The 12,940-nt window shown below is 40.2% G+C and overlaps 1 protein-coding gene across 8 annotated transcripts in view; it reads left to right on the top strand.

Moving 5' to 3' along the window:
• ARHGAP6 (Rho GTPase activating protein 6) overlaps positions 1–12,940 on the top strand; it is a 264,909-nt gene that overhangs the window by 48,069 nt on the left and 203,900 nt on the right. Inside the window, exons 1-5 of one of the 8 annotated variants that reach the window (XM_036840651.1) lie at positions 7,830–7,965; positions 9,099–9,149; positions 9,380–9,474; positions 10,584–10,686; positions 11,761–11,885. The exons of 1 other annotated variant lie outside the window; for it this stretch is intronic. The gene's annotated coding sequence lies outside the window, so the exon portion shown is untranslated. Of the gene's footprint in view, positions 1–7,829; positions 7,966–9,098; positions 9,150–9,379; positions 9,475–10,583; positions 10,687–11,454; positions 11,886–12,940 lie in introns of those variants that run through there. 6 more of the 8 variants (XM_036840649.1, XM_036840650.1, XM_036840652.1 and 3 more) reach the window with 6 other exon arrangements.

Genomic DNA, 12,940 nt, shown 5'->3' with positions numbered 1-12,940 from the left:
AAGTAGCAGTGTTGCATCTCTTTGTGCCCTTGTGCCTTCCTTCCATCGGTTCTGGCTTTTAAAGACCCTTGGGATTAGATTAGGGCCACCTGGATAATCCAGGGTAATGTCTCCATCTCAAGGTCCATACACTTAATCACACCTGCGAAGTCCCTTCTACCAGGTTCCAGGGGTTACTGTGTGGACCTCTTTGGAGGGCTGTTACTGTGCCCACTACATCATATTAGTCAACAGATGAGTTTCTGGTACTGCTCTCCCACCACCCTCCACCAGGTTTGTGAGTGTGTGCGCGTGACCATCTCTTTATTTTCTTCCTTCTGTATTTATATATTTTTTTTTGTTTTTTCATGATGTATCACTATTTATCCCTTTTTTATGTTCTCTTTTCCCTTTGCTGTGTATTTTTTTTCCTTTATTGTTATAATTCTTTTCCCCTCCTCTTTACCATTTTGTTTGTATTTCTTATCCATTTGGCTATTTATGGCTGTTTTGGACTTGTTTTATCTTCCTGTTCTTTCCTCTGTAACTTAATTTTCTTATCACTTTCCTTTAAGCCCTTTTGGTCTCTATTTTTGTACATCATTGACCCAATCTTTTTCTGTCCTTCTTCAACTTCCCCTCCTAACCCTTGCTCTCATCCAGAATTCTTATCTCCATGCACACACATTGTTTCACTTTTGTGGCTCCTTCAGCCCTGACTGTGAAGTTTATACTTAGCAGACAGGATAGGTGGGGAAGCAGACATAGCAGGGAGAAGCCATTGGTGCTGAGAATTACAACCTAGGCTTCTATAGGTCTGCCTTAGAAGGCCCCAAGTTCTGCGTCCAAACTTGACCCTCTGGAGCTCCTGCTAAAATCTCTAAGGGAGACCTTGACAGAAAAAAAGTACATAGTTATTGATTATACATATGTAAATATATCCATGTGTTCAATAAGAAGGGTCAGAATAGAATTTGGAGTGATCTGAATTATTTAGTATGGATTAAATTATTTTTGGTGTAGATTTTACTACTTTTACAACAACAATGACAAGCTTTTAAAATATAAACAGTCTACATCATTGTTTTCTCAATTTATATTTGTTTATTTTGTATAATTCTAGTAAAGTGAGCATTCGATCAGCTGCAGAATTTTCATTCATGGATATTGCCGATAATAATGTTACTGATAATGAAATGGCATTATACATGTATAACTGAGATTCTTAGTCTTTTTAGACCACAGACCTAATCCATACAGAATAATATCTAAGTTATACATTTTCTCTCCATAGAAATGCTCATGCACAAAATTCTATATCCATTTTCAGGAGATTCCATTCATAAATTCATTGTACAAGTATTTACTGAGCACATACAAAATGAACAAAACAGAAGTACTGTTCTAGACATGATGGATACATCAGTGAATAAAATAGCTCAATACATCCTTTTTAGAGATTACACAGAATAGGGAGATTGACAACAAATCAATAAATGCATAATGTGCCAGATGGTAATAAATAAGAGGACAGAATGATGGAGCGGAGTTGGTAGGATGGTAAAGGAAGCTTTCTCAGAAGGTGATATTTCATCAGAGATATGACATAATGGAGGAGCTGATATTTAAAGGATGAGTCAACCATTGTAACATCTGGCTATCACTTAGGTTCCTGTGTGGCAAGTCAGTTTAGACAGTCAGACAAAGCCCTTTTTGTCTGTTAACGTGAAGAGCAGGTTTTAATTTAATTTCTTACGCATAGCCATGAGTAACTAGAAATTAGCACATTCGGGGAAGACATAATCTTTCTAAGTTATTTGGTTTTCCAATTTGACTAAGCAAACATATGATTAGCCATTGAAACCGTAGCTCCAAAGATGGTATTAGATTGCCCACTTCTGGGGAATTGACAGAAGAAATCATTGCAGATAAATTTTGAAAAGGAAATTTTTAAAATCTGACACCTTAAATTTTTTACAGCATCTAGATACACAGTATTGTCCAATAGCAATGTTTGTGACGCTGGAAGTGTTTTATGTTTTCTCTGTCCGGTGAATAATCTTCCTTAGTGGTTTTCCTTTATAGCCACCAAGCCCCTATTGTTTGAAACACCCCAAGGGCCAGAAAGACCAAATCTTTACCCTAGACAGGCTTTCTTAAGATCTAAATGGTGGCTCCCAAGATCCTGGCCAAGTAAGCTGCAGTCCTCCTGGATCCAGTTTTGGATTTTACAGCTGCTCTGTCTTGGGCTCACTCCACGCCTGGTACCACGGAGAGGGTGCCTAGACTGTGGTGACTCTGTGAAGAAGGGCTTCTCTTGTCCTTCGCTTCAGCAGGGCCAAGCTGTAGAGATCTCTCCTCAGGCTTGTGTTTGTATCTTTGGATAATTTCCATGGGTTATTGGCCTTGATTCTGGTACTTTACGTTATATAGCTGAAAGGCAGATAATTGCTTGGTCTCAATTAATAACAAGAAATTGCTTGGTCATTGGAATATTAATCAGAAGGGCGGGTGCTGCTATTTCTGTTGAATGCCTGTCAACTTAATCCTGGTTGCCTTTCCTAGAGGAAAGAAAAGTTTGGTTACAAACACTGTGTTGTATTTGTCATCATTCAGAGTCCCACTGCAAAGGAAATAAATCACAAATCAAATTTACCTCACCAACATCCTCAAAGTATGCCCTTCAGAATGTCACTTTTTGGTAGGTAGCTTTTCATAGTAAAGGCACAATTCCTTTATGTTATTTATATGCTTGAAATATAGGCTTTCTGTTTTCCAAATCCAGAGACAAGGATTTAATTTTCAAAATTAAAGTCCTCTGGTCAAATGCTAACCCTTGTGTTTTAGAAATCTGGGTAAACGTTGCTACCATTTTTCTTTTCTTTCTTCCTTTATTCTTTCCTTTTCTTTCTTTTTTTTCAACACTGTCTTTATTATAAACTCAAGAGAGGGCTAGTGATGTGGGTTTTTTACCCCACAAAGTGGAGAAAACATGATCTCTTGTTTTACATTTTACTTATCAAGCAGGAATTTGTTGGGCTGGTTTCTCACCTACTAACTTTCTAGTATCCTGGGGTTGAGGATTGGCTACCACACCTCTTTAAAAGGTCAATACTGATGGGCAGAGATTTAGCATTCTAATTATAAAAAATAAATGGAAGTAAAAAAATTAGAAAACATTCATATAAAAATTCAGAACATTAGAACCTTTAGTTTCACGTTTAGGAATTTGTATGAACAATTTTTTTCAGTATCTCCACATGGTAAGCATTTCTTGAGTAATTTTTTTGCACCTGATAAGGAAGAAAGGAATAAAGCAACATTAGCTGTCTTGGCTTTTGAATTTCCAAAGTCTTTCCTTAGCTTTTCAATACAATTAGAATTGTAAATCATTGCTCTAATTAAGTTATTAATAATTTCCTAACTATTATTTAAGATGCACATGAAATGAGGTATATGAGATTAATACTCTAAACATGGAGATTTTTAAAAATACAGTTCTTTATCACTACCCACTTATATAGTTATATGTAGTGTATAGTTAATCACTGATTCATTAATCAGAAAGTATTTGTAGTAAGAAAAATAATGTCTAGTTGTATATGTTGGAAAGAGGTAGTAAAAGTGGTAATAAATATAGATATTAAAATACTTTCTGATTTATGTACTTCATTTATTTAGAAAAATATACTTTTGTTGAATTTCCCATCTGATTTTTATGACGCATCTAGATATTGTGAAAATAAAGCTATAGCAGATACTTGAGAGCCTTTGGAAGGAGAGAGAAGGGACATTTCAAAAGTAGCTTGGCCGTAAGTTGCAAATTACTTATGGCAGATGGTCTTGTTTCCCTTTTTGTTTTATCAGATGTAAGTATTCACGTCTTAAAATTAAAAGCAGGACACAAAGATACTCTTTTCTCCATTTAAATACAATTTTTCCTTATTGGCTCTAGGTCCTCAAGTAATTATACGTTTGCATTGTTTAAAAATATATAATGAGGTACATTAAATCTAAATTAAGATGATACAGGGGCATTTCCTATGTTACAGAGGAGTCTTTTGGATGAATTCGTCTATTCCAAATTATTATGTAGATACTTAGGATATGAGCATAACCTCAAGTCCTAGTATTTACTTTACGATATACTTGCAGAAATCAAAGATATTGAATATCTATGTTACTACCTGTCTTTTCCCACTTGAATTCCAATATGTAGAACTAGGCATTATCTTTCTCATAAATAATATTTGATTAATTTGTTAGTGATTAACTATATACCAAAGGGATATCGGTAGAGAAAATTTTAGCAAAAACTTCTTTGTACTAGCTTTGAATGCCTCTATTAAGCATTATAATTATTTTAAATTATTAAAGTTGTTTATGAATTCTTCAAATTAAATCAATTATTTGTCAGGGCAAGTTTAATTTTTTTTTGTAAAGTACATAATATTTTAATTAGTTAGGGCCAGATAGTAAATATTTTAGGTTTTTCTGGGCTTATGGCCTCTGTTACAACTCTGCCATTTTAGCACAAAAACAGCCCTAGAAAATACATAAATGAATGTGTATGTCTGGTTCCAATAAAACTTTATTTACAATAACAAGCAATGGGCTGGATTTGGTCGATGGGTCATGGTTTGCCAGCTGCTAGTTTAGAGGATAAACAGCTGTGCGCCTGTAGAACTAATTTGTTGAGAGGAACACTTGAGTGAACACATAAAGTTTGATGCTGCCCATGTCCTTGCTGCCCATCCTTTAGGAAACAGCCATCCCTCCAATAAGATAATGAAATGTGCTGGAGATTTCTCTCTGTCTACATGGAGACCTTCTTAAGGAATTTTTGAGATTTATGCACCAAATAAGATCTGTCAGTGCCAAGTGAAACCCTGGTGCAAAAAATATGTTAACTCTACTTATTTTAATAAATATGTCCCCTTTTTCAGTCATTCTGATAGTTGGGCCAATCTTTATTACGAGCATATTTTCTATTGTAGATTTCCTTTGAAAATGACCTGTCCTCAAGGTGCCAAGGTGCTCCTCTATCTCAGGATGGAGCATGATTAGCCTGTAGATAGTGATGGGCCTCAGGAAACATGCCCAGGTAGTTCTGTGAGCGCTCAGTGGGAGAGCCCTTTTCTTATGTTCTTCATGCCATAGGTACTGTGCTCGTCAGGTGTTAAATAATGATAGAAAAGTATAGTCTACAGTGAGCTTTGAATTGCAGGAGGTAAAACTACAGCACATTGTGATTTCAAACTCAACATCCAGTTTTACGATGACCAAATAGTCAGAGATAAATTTTCTAGTGAGAGAATTATCCAAGTTTCTGATCTCACTTTTCCCCTTCCATTGTTGACTTTACCCAAAGAGAGAACATTGGTCCTACATTAGGACTGACATCAGAGGAAAGGGAAATGTTTATAGCTGGAGACGACCTTAAAGATGAGAAGAGGATAATGATTTTGATGACTATAACAATGATTGTGACCCCCATCGATTTAAATAGCAAGTTATTGTTTACGAAATGCTATTTCAATCCTATCACTTTATGATAGTTAAAACAAAGATTCCGGTTCTGTGACTTTTGAAAGGCTAAATGAAAGAAAGTGAAACTGAAATACTTGGAATTTTGCCTCCTAGTACAGTTAGGAAACAGAGGAGACAAAGTTTAAACCAAGACCTAGTTTGAAGAGTCTGTTTGTTCAACCTCCCTATTTTTCTAATATTCACTGTTTCTTCTGCTGGTAATACTGGGTTTTAGAATAGTATTACAGTCAGATTGCTCATGGCTGCCACTGTTGACACATGCGAACTAGGGGAATCTACCCAGTGCCAACTGCACACCCATGAACTGGAGTTTATCACCAACTTTCAGCTAAATGTTTGTTCCTGCTTTCCTGTGGATCTGTCCAAACTCTGATTGTAACTCCTGCGTGTACTGACAACTTGATAATTTAGCATACCCAAAGGTCCATTTTTAAGGAACCATTCACAGTATGACTGTACTCATTATCCTCTGATGTTTATCTTAACGAGTACCTTCTATTGTTAAGCTTTGAATAAAATGGAGGAAATGGCAGGGAAGTGCTGGAGAGAGTGGAAGAGGGAAGAAGGTAAACCGCACTCTGATAATTATGATGACAACAGTTTCAACTACCACCATTTTTTAACATTTACAATGGGTGAGGACAGGATTGTTTTACATTTGTTATCTCATTTCATCCTCACACCATTCCCCTGAGATAGATATTATTCTTTCTATCTTACATATAAGAAAATTGAGGCTTAGAGAGATCAAGATCACACAGGTAGTAAGTGGCAGAGGCAGGATTTGACTTCAGTGCTGTGGCGTCCAAAGTGCATGCTCATAAGCACTAAGTGATACTGTATCATAATGGCTGGTCTCTACGTTGTGGTTAATTAGGAATACTTGCAGACCCTCGCCACTCAATGTGTGGCCAATCAGACCAACAGTATCAGTATCACCTGGGAGCCAGTTAAAAATGCAAAATTTCTGTTCCCATCCCAGACTTCCGGAATAGAATCCAAATTTTCAGAACAGCCCCAGGGGATACATTGCACTTTAAAATTTGAAGAGTGCTGGCTTAGACTTTTCCTAGGCAATCCCTACTGAATAGTCTGAAGACCCATAGAAACACTTTATCATCAGGAAGGGGACTGAGAAAGAAAACCAACAGAAACAACTGCAATGTACACGAAAGGTTTCACCTGCTCCTGAAATCCACATGTAGAATATTACAGAGTGGCTCAAGGGAGCGCAGGGGAATAGTGGATACACTTTCATTCAAACCAGGACACTTAGGAAAGGGAAAGGGTCACTAGCAATAATGACACTGGGACATTGGGCATAAACTGGAACAGCCCTAAGCAACCTGGGACATATGGTCACCTCAATTATAGCACCTAAGTCTTTATGGTAAGAATCCATGAAAATATTAGGATTCTCTATTCTGTAAAAAGTGAAAGTAGAGAGATGGGAAGTTTCAAGGCTACAGATTTTAAAAGGGTGACAATTACTTGTTTATTAAATTATTTTATTCCACAAATATGTATTAAACCCTTTCCTCCTTTGTCTTTTTTTTTTTTTAATCGTAATCAATGTTATTCTCCTTAAACCACAAAACAGAGCCTTCGGTTGTACAAACATCACTAGTTAGAGTCTCGCCAGGAGGTCCCGGCTGGGGAGGGGGCAGTTAGCGGCCACAGCTTCTGAGGGGACCTCTTTAAAATGCTAACGGCCAGGTTAAAGGACTCGAGGCAAGGGCGGTGGTGGAGGTGGCAGGGCTCCCACCCCAAGTCGCGGGAGGCAGCCCGACCCTCTAGGAGGGCCCCGGGCCCAGGCCCCTGCGCCCCGGCCGCCCGGCGCGGCGGCTGCTGCGCGGGGCCAGCTCCTCGGGGCCCCCGGCGCCCGGAGAAGGCCTGCCCAGAAGCACCATGGCCACCTCTCCATGCTCCTCTGGCACGCCAGGGCTCCGAGATGGTTCCAAGGACCTCGGCTCCTCAGCTAAATCTGGGCACCAGCGTCCCGGGGAGGTGCGGGTCTGGAGGCCGAGGTCTTCCAAGGGGCTGGGTGACGGGGAGGGCGCGGGCGAGGGCGCCGCGGCCCGGCGCTCCAGGGGCCCCGCTGGCTTCGGCCCTCCTGAGACTCGCCGAGGACCATGTGCGCGCGGAGGGCGTCCCGCTCCGGAGACTCCATCCCGGCCGCCGTCCACGGCGCGCGCCGCCCGGCCTCCAGGGCGCGCCGCTCCGCCGGGGACAAGGTCCGCTCGGGCGCGGGCCGCTCGGGCTCTGCGCGCGCAGCCGCTCCCGCTGGCGCCGCGCGGCCCCGGCCGTCTCCGTGCGGCGGCGGGGCCCGGCCGGGCCCGGGCGGCTCCTCCTCGGGCTCCTGTCAGGTATTGTTATAGGCTATGGGGCTCCGGAGGTGGACATGATGCCACAGAACTTAACAGCATAGGTAATACTGTATCCTTTCAGCTTGACGACAGCAGTATCAGGAAACATGGTGTTACAATAAGAGTTAACCTTACGGGAGTCATAAATTGAAAGCGTCTTTGTTCTTTTTCAATCTTGTATCTTAAGAAGTGATATAGTCTAACATTTTTTAACTTAGGAATTGTAAAACAATTTTAAACAAATTAATGGAAGGTGAGTCCAAATGTGATAATTAAGGCAAGTCGGGAAGTTGGTGTTGGAGGAGGGCTAAGAATGCTGTTTTAGACGGTAAGAAAATAAACTTGCCCTCTCTAACGTATCACCTGGATCTTCTGGCACATATGGAACCGTGGGCCAAATGGGCCATGCTGGCAATTTGTACACATGTAAGCTTTGGAGTTCATTATCTTTTGTGGGTTTCAGAATGGAGTATTTATCCTAAGAGTTTGTCTACCCTGAGCTGTACCTCATAAATGAGAAGTACAACGTGTGCATCTTTCATGCTGAAAAATAAACAGCAACCTCATCTTTTGTAAACAGTAATGTAATATGCTTAGTGAGATTTACAGATGCATCCGTTTAGATAAACCATAAGAATCCTTTTTTTTTCTTCTCCAGAAGCACCACTTTTTTTCTACTTATTTTTTTGAAGTATAGCTAATTTACAATGTCATGTTAGTTTCAAGTGTACAGCAAAGTGACTGAGATCTATCTATCTATCTATATATCTCCTTTTTCAGATTCTTTTCCATTATAGTTTATTGCAGGATATTGAGTATAGTTCCCTGTGCTATACAAGAATCCTTATTAATAATCAGTCCTCATGCAAGACCCATGGACATGTATACTACATAGGAAATTTGTTTTATGACCACCACGCTTTTCCAGCACCTAGAACTAATTCCAGCACATAGTAGGAAGTCAGTTAAAATTTGCGGGATGAGCAAATGAATCAAATGGCATTTCAGAGATGCTGAAAGAGGAAAGCACTATTCATCGTTCCTATTTTAGTTTTTTTCTCAGAGTGCAGAATTGCTCCAAGGCAGCTCACGTAGATAGTGCCAGATCAGTACAGGAAACCAGGAAGGAGAGGGCAAAGACTGACCTTGTGGCTTTGCCAACTGTCTCTTCTATTCTTGTTTTGTTTCCTTCATTTGGAGAAGCAGATGTGCCTGCCTGATAGGATGGAAGCCTGAAAGCTTCAAGATCTGGAGGTAACAACATCCTGGTCTCTCAAACTTCCTGGGTGAATCATTGGCCAGCCACAACTATAAGATTTATCACTTCCAGAAACCCAGCCCCATCAGTGCTCTTATGAAATGCGCTTATGATCCAGAACAAGTAACAATAATTGGCAAATTATAGACAGCCATATTGTTTATACATAATACTTCATAAGCTTAAAACAATCTAATTTAAAGCTTGAAATATTCCTTTGTTACAGATAGTTCCATTTGAAAGTACTGGATCAAATTGTCCTGTGGTAAAAGATCTATGAGAAATGAGATTCGAATAAGCAGCACAGGCCCCATTTCAGAGGTAAAGATATATGTCTTCCTATCCAAATCCCATGCAATCATGCTTCCTCAGGGTCCACTCCAAATAGTGTCATCTCACTCTCCTCTAGCTTCAGCTTCTCCTCTACACACTTAATTATCTGCTCATATCAAAACCTTTCCTTGATCAAACCTCTCCTGAAAGCCACCTCTTCTGTTTTTTTATAGCTAAACCTTGCATAAAGGTAGTTTATACTCAAAGCTACTTCACATACTCATCTCTATTCACTCCTCAACCCTCTGCCAGCTGGCTTTCACCCCATCACTCTCTTGAATCTCCTTTTTCTAAGGTTACAGACGACCTCATTACCAGTTCAGGAAGATGAGTCCTTATTGCGTTTAAGCTCTGTGGCCTTTGAATCCAGCTCTGTTTCTCCCTGACAACCTCTTTTCCTCCGTTTTCCACAACTCCTTTATTTCTCCTCCTACCTCCCGAGGCAATACATCGTGATCTCCTTTGCAGGCATCTTTTCCTTCATCTGTTCTTAAGCACCTTTCCATCTCAGCCCTCTTCACTTATCACTGTACACACATTCCCTTCACCCTGTCTTTTAAAAATTAATTTGTATTGGGGTATAGTTGATTTAAAGTGTTGTGTTAGTTTCAGGTGTATAGCAAAGTGAATGAGTTATACATATACTTATATCCACTCTTTTTTAGATTCTATTCCCATATAGGTCATTACAGAGTATTGAGTAGAGTTCCCTGTGCTATACAGTACACGCTGTTGTTGATTCCATGGATTCTGCTACCCTTTACATTGTTTCAGGATCTCTTCTGTTGCAGAGAACAGAGGCATGCTTGGTTATTTCAGATAGCAAAAATTCATTGTAAAGTTACAAGAGAAGGAATGTAAGAGGAGAAAAACATCTTAGCCCTTGGGAGAACTGGAACACCACTCCAGGCAGGACGCAGAAGGAACTCATCACTGTGCAAAATTTGAGTCTTTAGTGATGGTGGACATTTACCAGGCTGTAGACTCAACTTCACCCACTCACTCACTATTTCCGTCTCTCTCTTTCTCTCCCTCCCTTCATCCCTCCCTCCCTCCCTCAACCCCCTCTCTCTTTTTTATCCATTTCTTCTCTCTAGTCTCTAATATCTTGACTCTTCTTCTCTTTCCCTCATGGTTTCTGCTCATTTGTGTCATCTGCTGCCTCCTGCTTTCTGCTCTTTGACTACTCATAGTTCCTTGGTATATACACTTTATTCTATAAATTAAAACATTGCTGTAATTTTTATATTTGCCTTCTGGCTGCTTTCAGTGCCTTCTGGAACTAGGTGGAATATATATGTATGTACATGTGTATAAATGAATGAAAGAAGGAGGGAAAGAAGGGAGGAATGCAACTTTGAACCAGATCTACTCATTTTATCTTTGTGTCCTCAGTGGCTGCCATGATATATAATAGTTGCCAGTTATTGAGCACCTACTGTATATCTGACATTATGTCATTTATGTATATGTCTGACCTTCACGTGCTCCTAAAAAGAGATGGTATTTTCTCCTTTATAAAAACATGTAAGGAAACTGGGACTCTCAGAGACTAAATCACTGGCTCTGGATCACCGTGCCAGAAATGGTGAAGCCAAGATTTCAAAACTGTTACGTTTTATAGGAAATACTTGATAACCTGAGTAAATGAATGCAATATGGTTTTCTGCATTCATTTTTAAATAAAACTAGCAGTAACCAAGGTGTATTTTGATAATAGTGATTGAAACAATCACTGTTACCTTGGCCTTTTATTTTATATTGGTTGGTCTTTTCTATGTCTAGAATTTTTAGCCTGTGAAAATATAGACCAAGAGGGAGAAATAACTATCTTCGAATTTGGAAAACCTATTGGACAGGTTGTATGAATTAGAAGGGATTCAGCTGCAAGTAACAGAATGCTCCGTCTCCAACAGAATGAAACAGCAATGAAATTGCAATCTAACATGATAAGAAATCCAGAGTGGCGTGGGATCCTTGTATAGAGTATTAGAGTGGGAGGTCTTTCTCCCTGCAGGCTCTGTCCTGCTTTGTGTGTTAGCTTTGCTCTTAGGCTAGTAGCAAGATTGCTGCATCAGTTCCTAACAGCATATTTAGATACAACAGTGACCGCAGGAAGAAGTACAGGCCCCCTCTTCCTTGTCTCCTTCTTAGCAGGAGACTTTCCTAGAAGCTTCTGCATATCTCATTGGCTGAAATTGTGTCACATGCTGTGGCAATGACTGCCGGTTGCTGCCCCTTCTCTCTGCCTACCTTTCACTGCCTCCCATACAGCTAATTGTGACCATGTGACTAAGTCCCCGCCAATGAGGGCTTCCTGTTGGCTGAAGTACAGATGTCCTGTCCAGAGCCCAAGCAGCCGTGTGGGACCCGAGGCAGCAGAGTGAAACGACTGTCAGGTAAGCTCATGGGAGCCTCGGCTCTGATGCCATTGCAGGGCCCCAGGCTGCCTAACACCTGACTTCTCTTCCCCCAGAGGGAATTATACTTGCATCTTATTTAAAGCCACTGTTATTTTTATTTCTTGCTCTTTTTCTAATTGTTATGCAATGGAACTTAATCTGATATCCATTTCCCTTCTTAAAACAGTCCTGGCAAATGGAATAGTATAACCGCAACTGACTAAAAATATATAATGAGGATCTGTCGTTGGAACCAGGGATTGGTCATCTACCCTTTGTCACACGGGGGAGGGTCAAATAGCCAAACAACATCAGACCTCTGTTAGGAAGCGGGAGGGAGGGGGAAATGACTGTTGGGTCGGCAACTAACAGAGGCTGCTAACCAAGTTAAGTAACTTTCCCAAGGTCATGGCTAGTTATTGGTAGAAGAAAAATTCCAACTCGGGTTGTCTAAAAGCAAGTTCAGTGGACTTATCTTTACCAGCTGAGTTGAGTTCACAATTTGTCACTGATATTATAAAGGAAATTCATACAACATCTGTTACTTTATTAATTCCCTCTTACTAAGATACAGATGGTTAACAGTTACCTCTGCATTGGTGAGAATTATATACATATATGTAAATGTTACATGCACATGGGAAAATGCCAGGCAGAGCAGACCACCTCAGAGTTATGTACTTGGCCAAGTAGTAATGTGAGAAAAATTTGCCTTGCTAATGTTGTTTGCCTGAGGTAAATATTGAAATAGCATGTATTCCAAGCACGGGACCTGGGCAGAGTGAGGTTCGAGGTGAACTGGGATTGTTTTGAGTGGTGGAAGGAAGGCAACCCTAATGTGTGTTTGTGGGCTTTTTAAAGTTTGGAGCCAGTTTGAAAAATAACCCACATTGCACCATGCATGTGGCTTTCCTTGTCAACACCATCCTGCTGCTGACCCTAGAAGTTTCACTTCCCTTAACATACTTAACATCCATTTGGGGATAAGGCATAGCACTTGGATTTTAAGGGTGATGGCCTCGTTAGCAATTTGTGGAACTCAGTAGCCATCT

The sequence above is a fragment of the Balaenoptera musculus genome, chromosome X (genome assembly GCF_009873245.2).
Source record: "Balaenoptera musculus isolate JJ_BM4_2016_0621 chromosome X, mBalMus1.pri.v3, whole genome shotgun sequence".
Taxonomy (NCBI): domain Eukaryota; kingdom Metazoa; phylum Chordata; class Mammalia; order Artiodactyla; family Balaenopteridae; genus Balaenoptera; species Balaenoptera musculus.
This window is presented reverse-complemented; position numbering and strand designations above follow the sequence as displayed.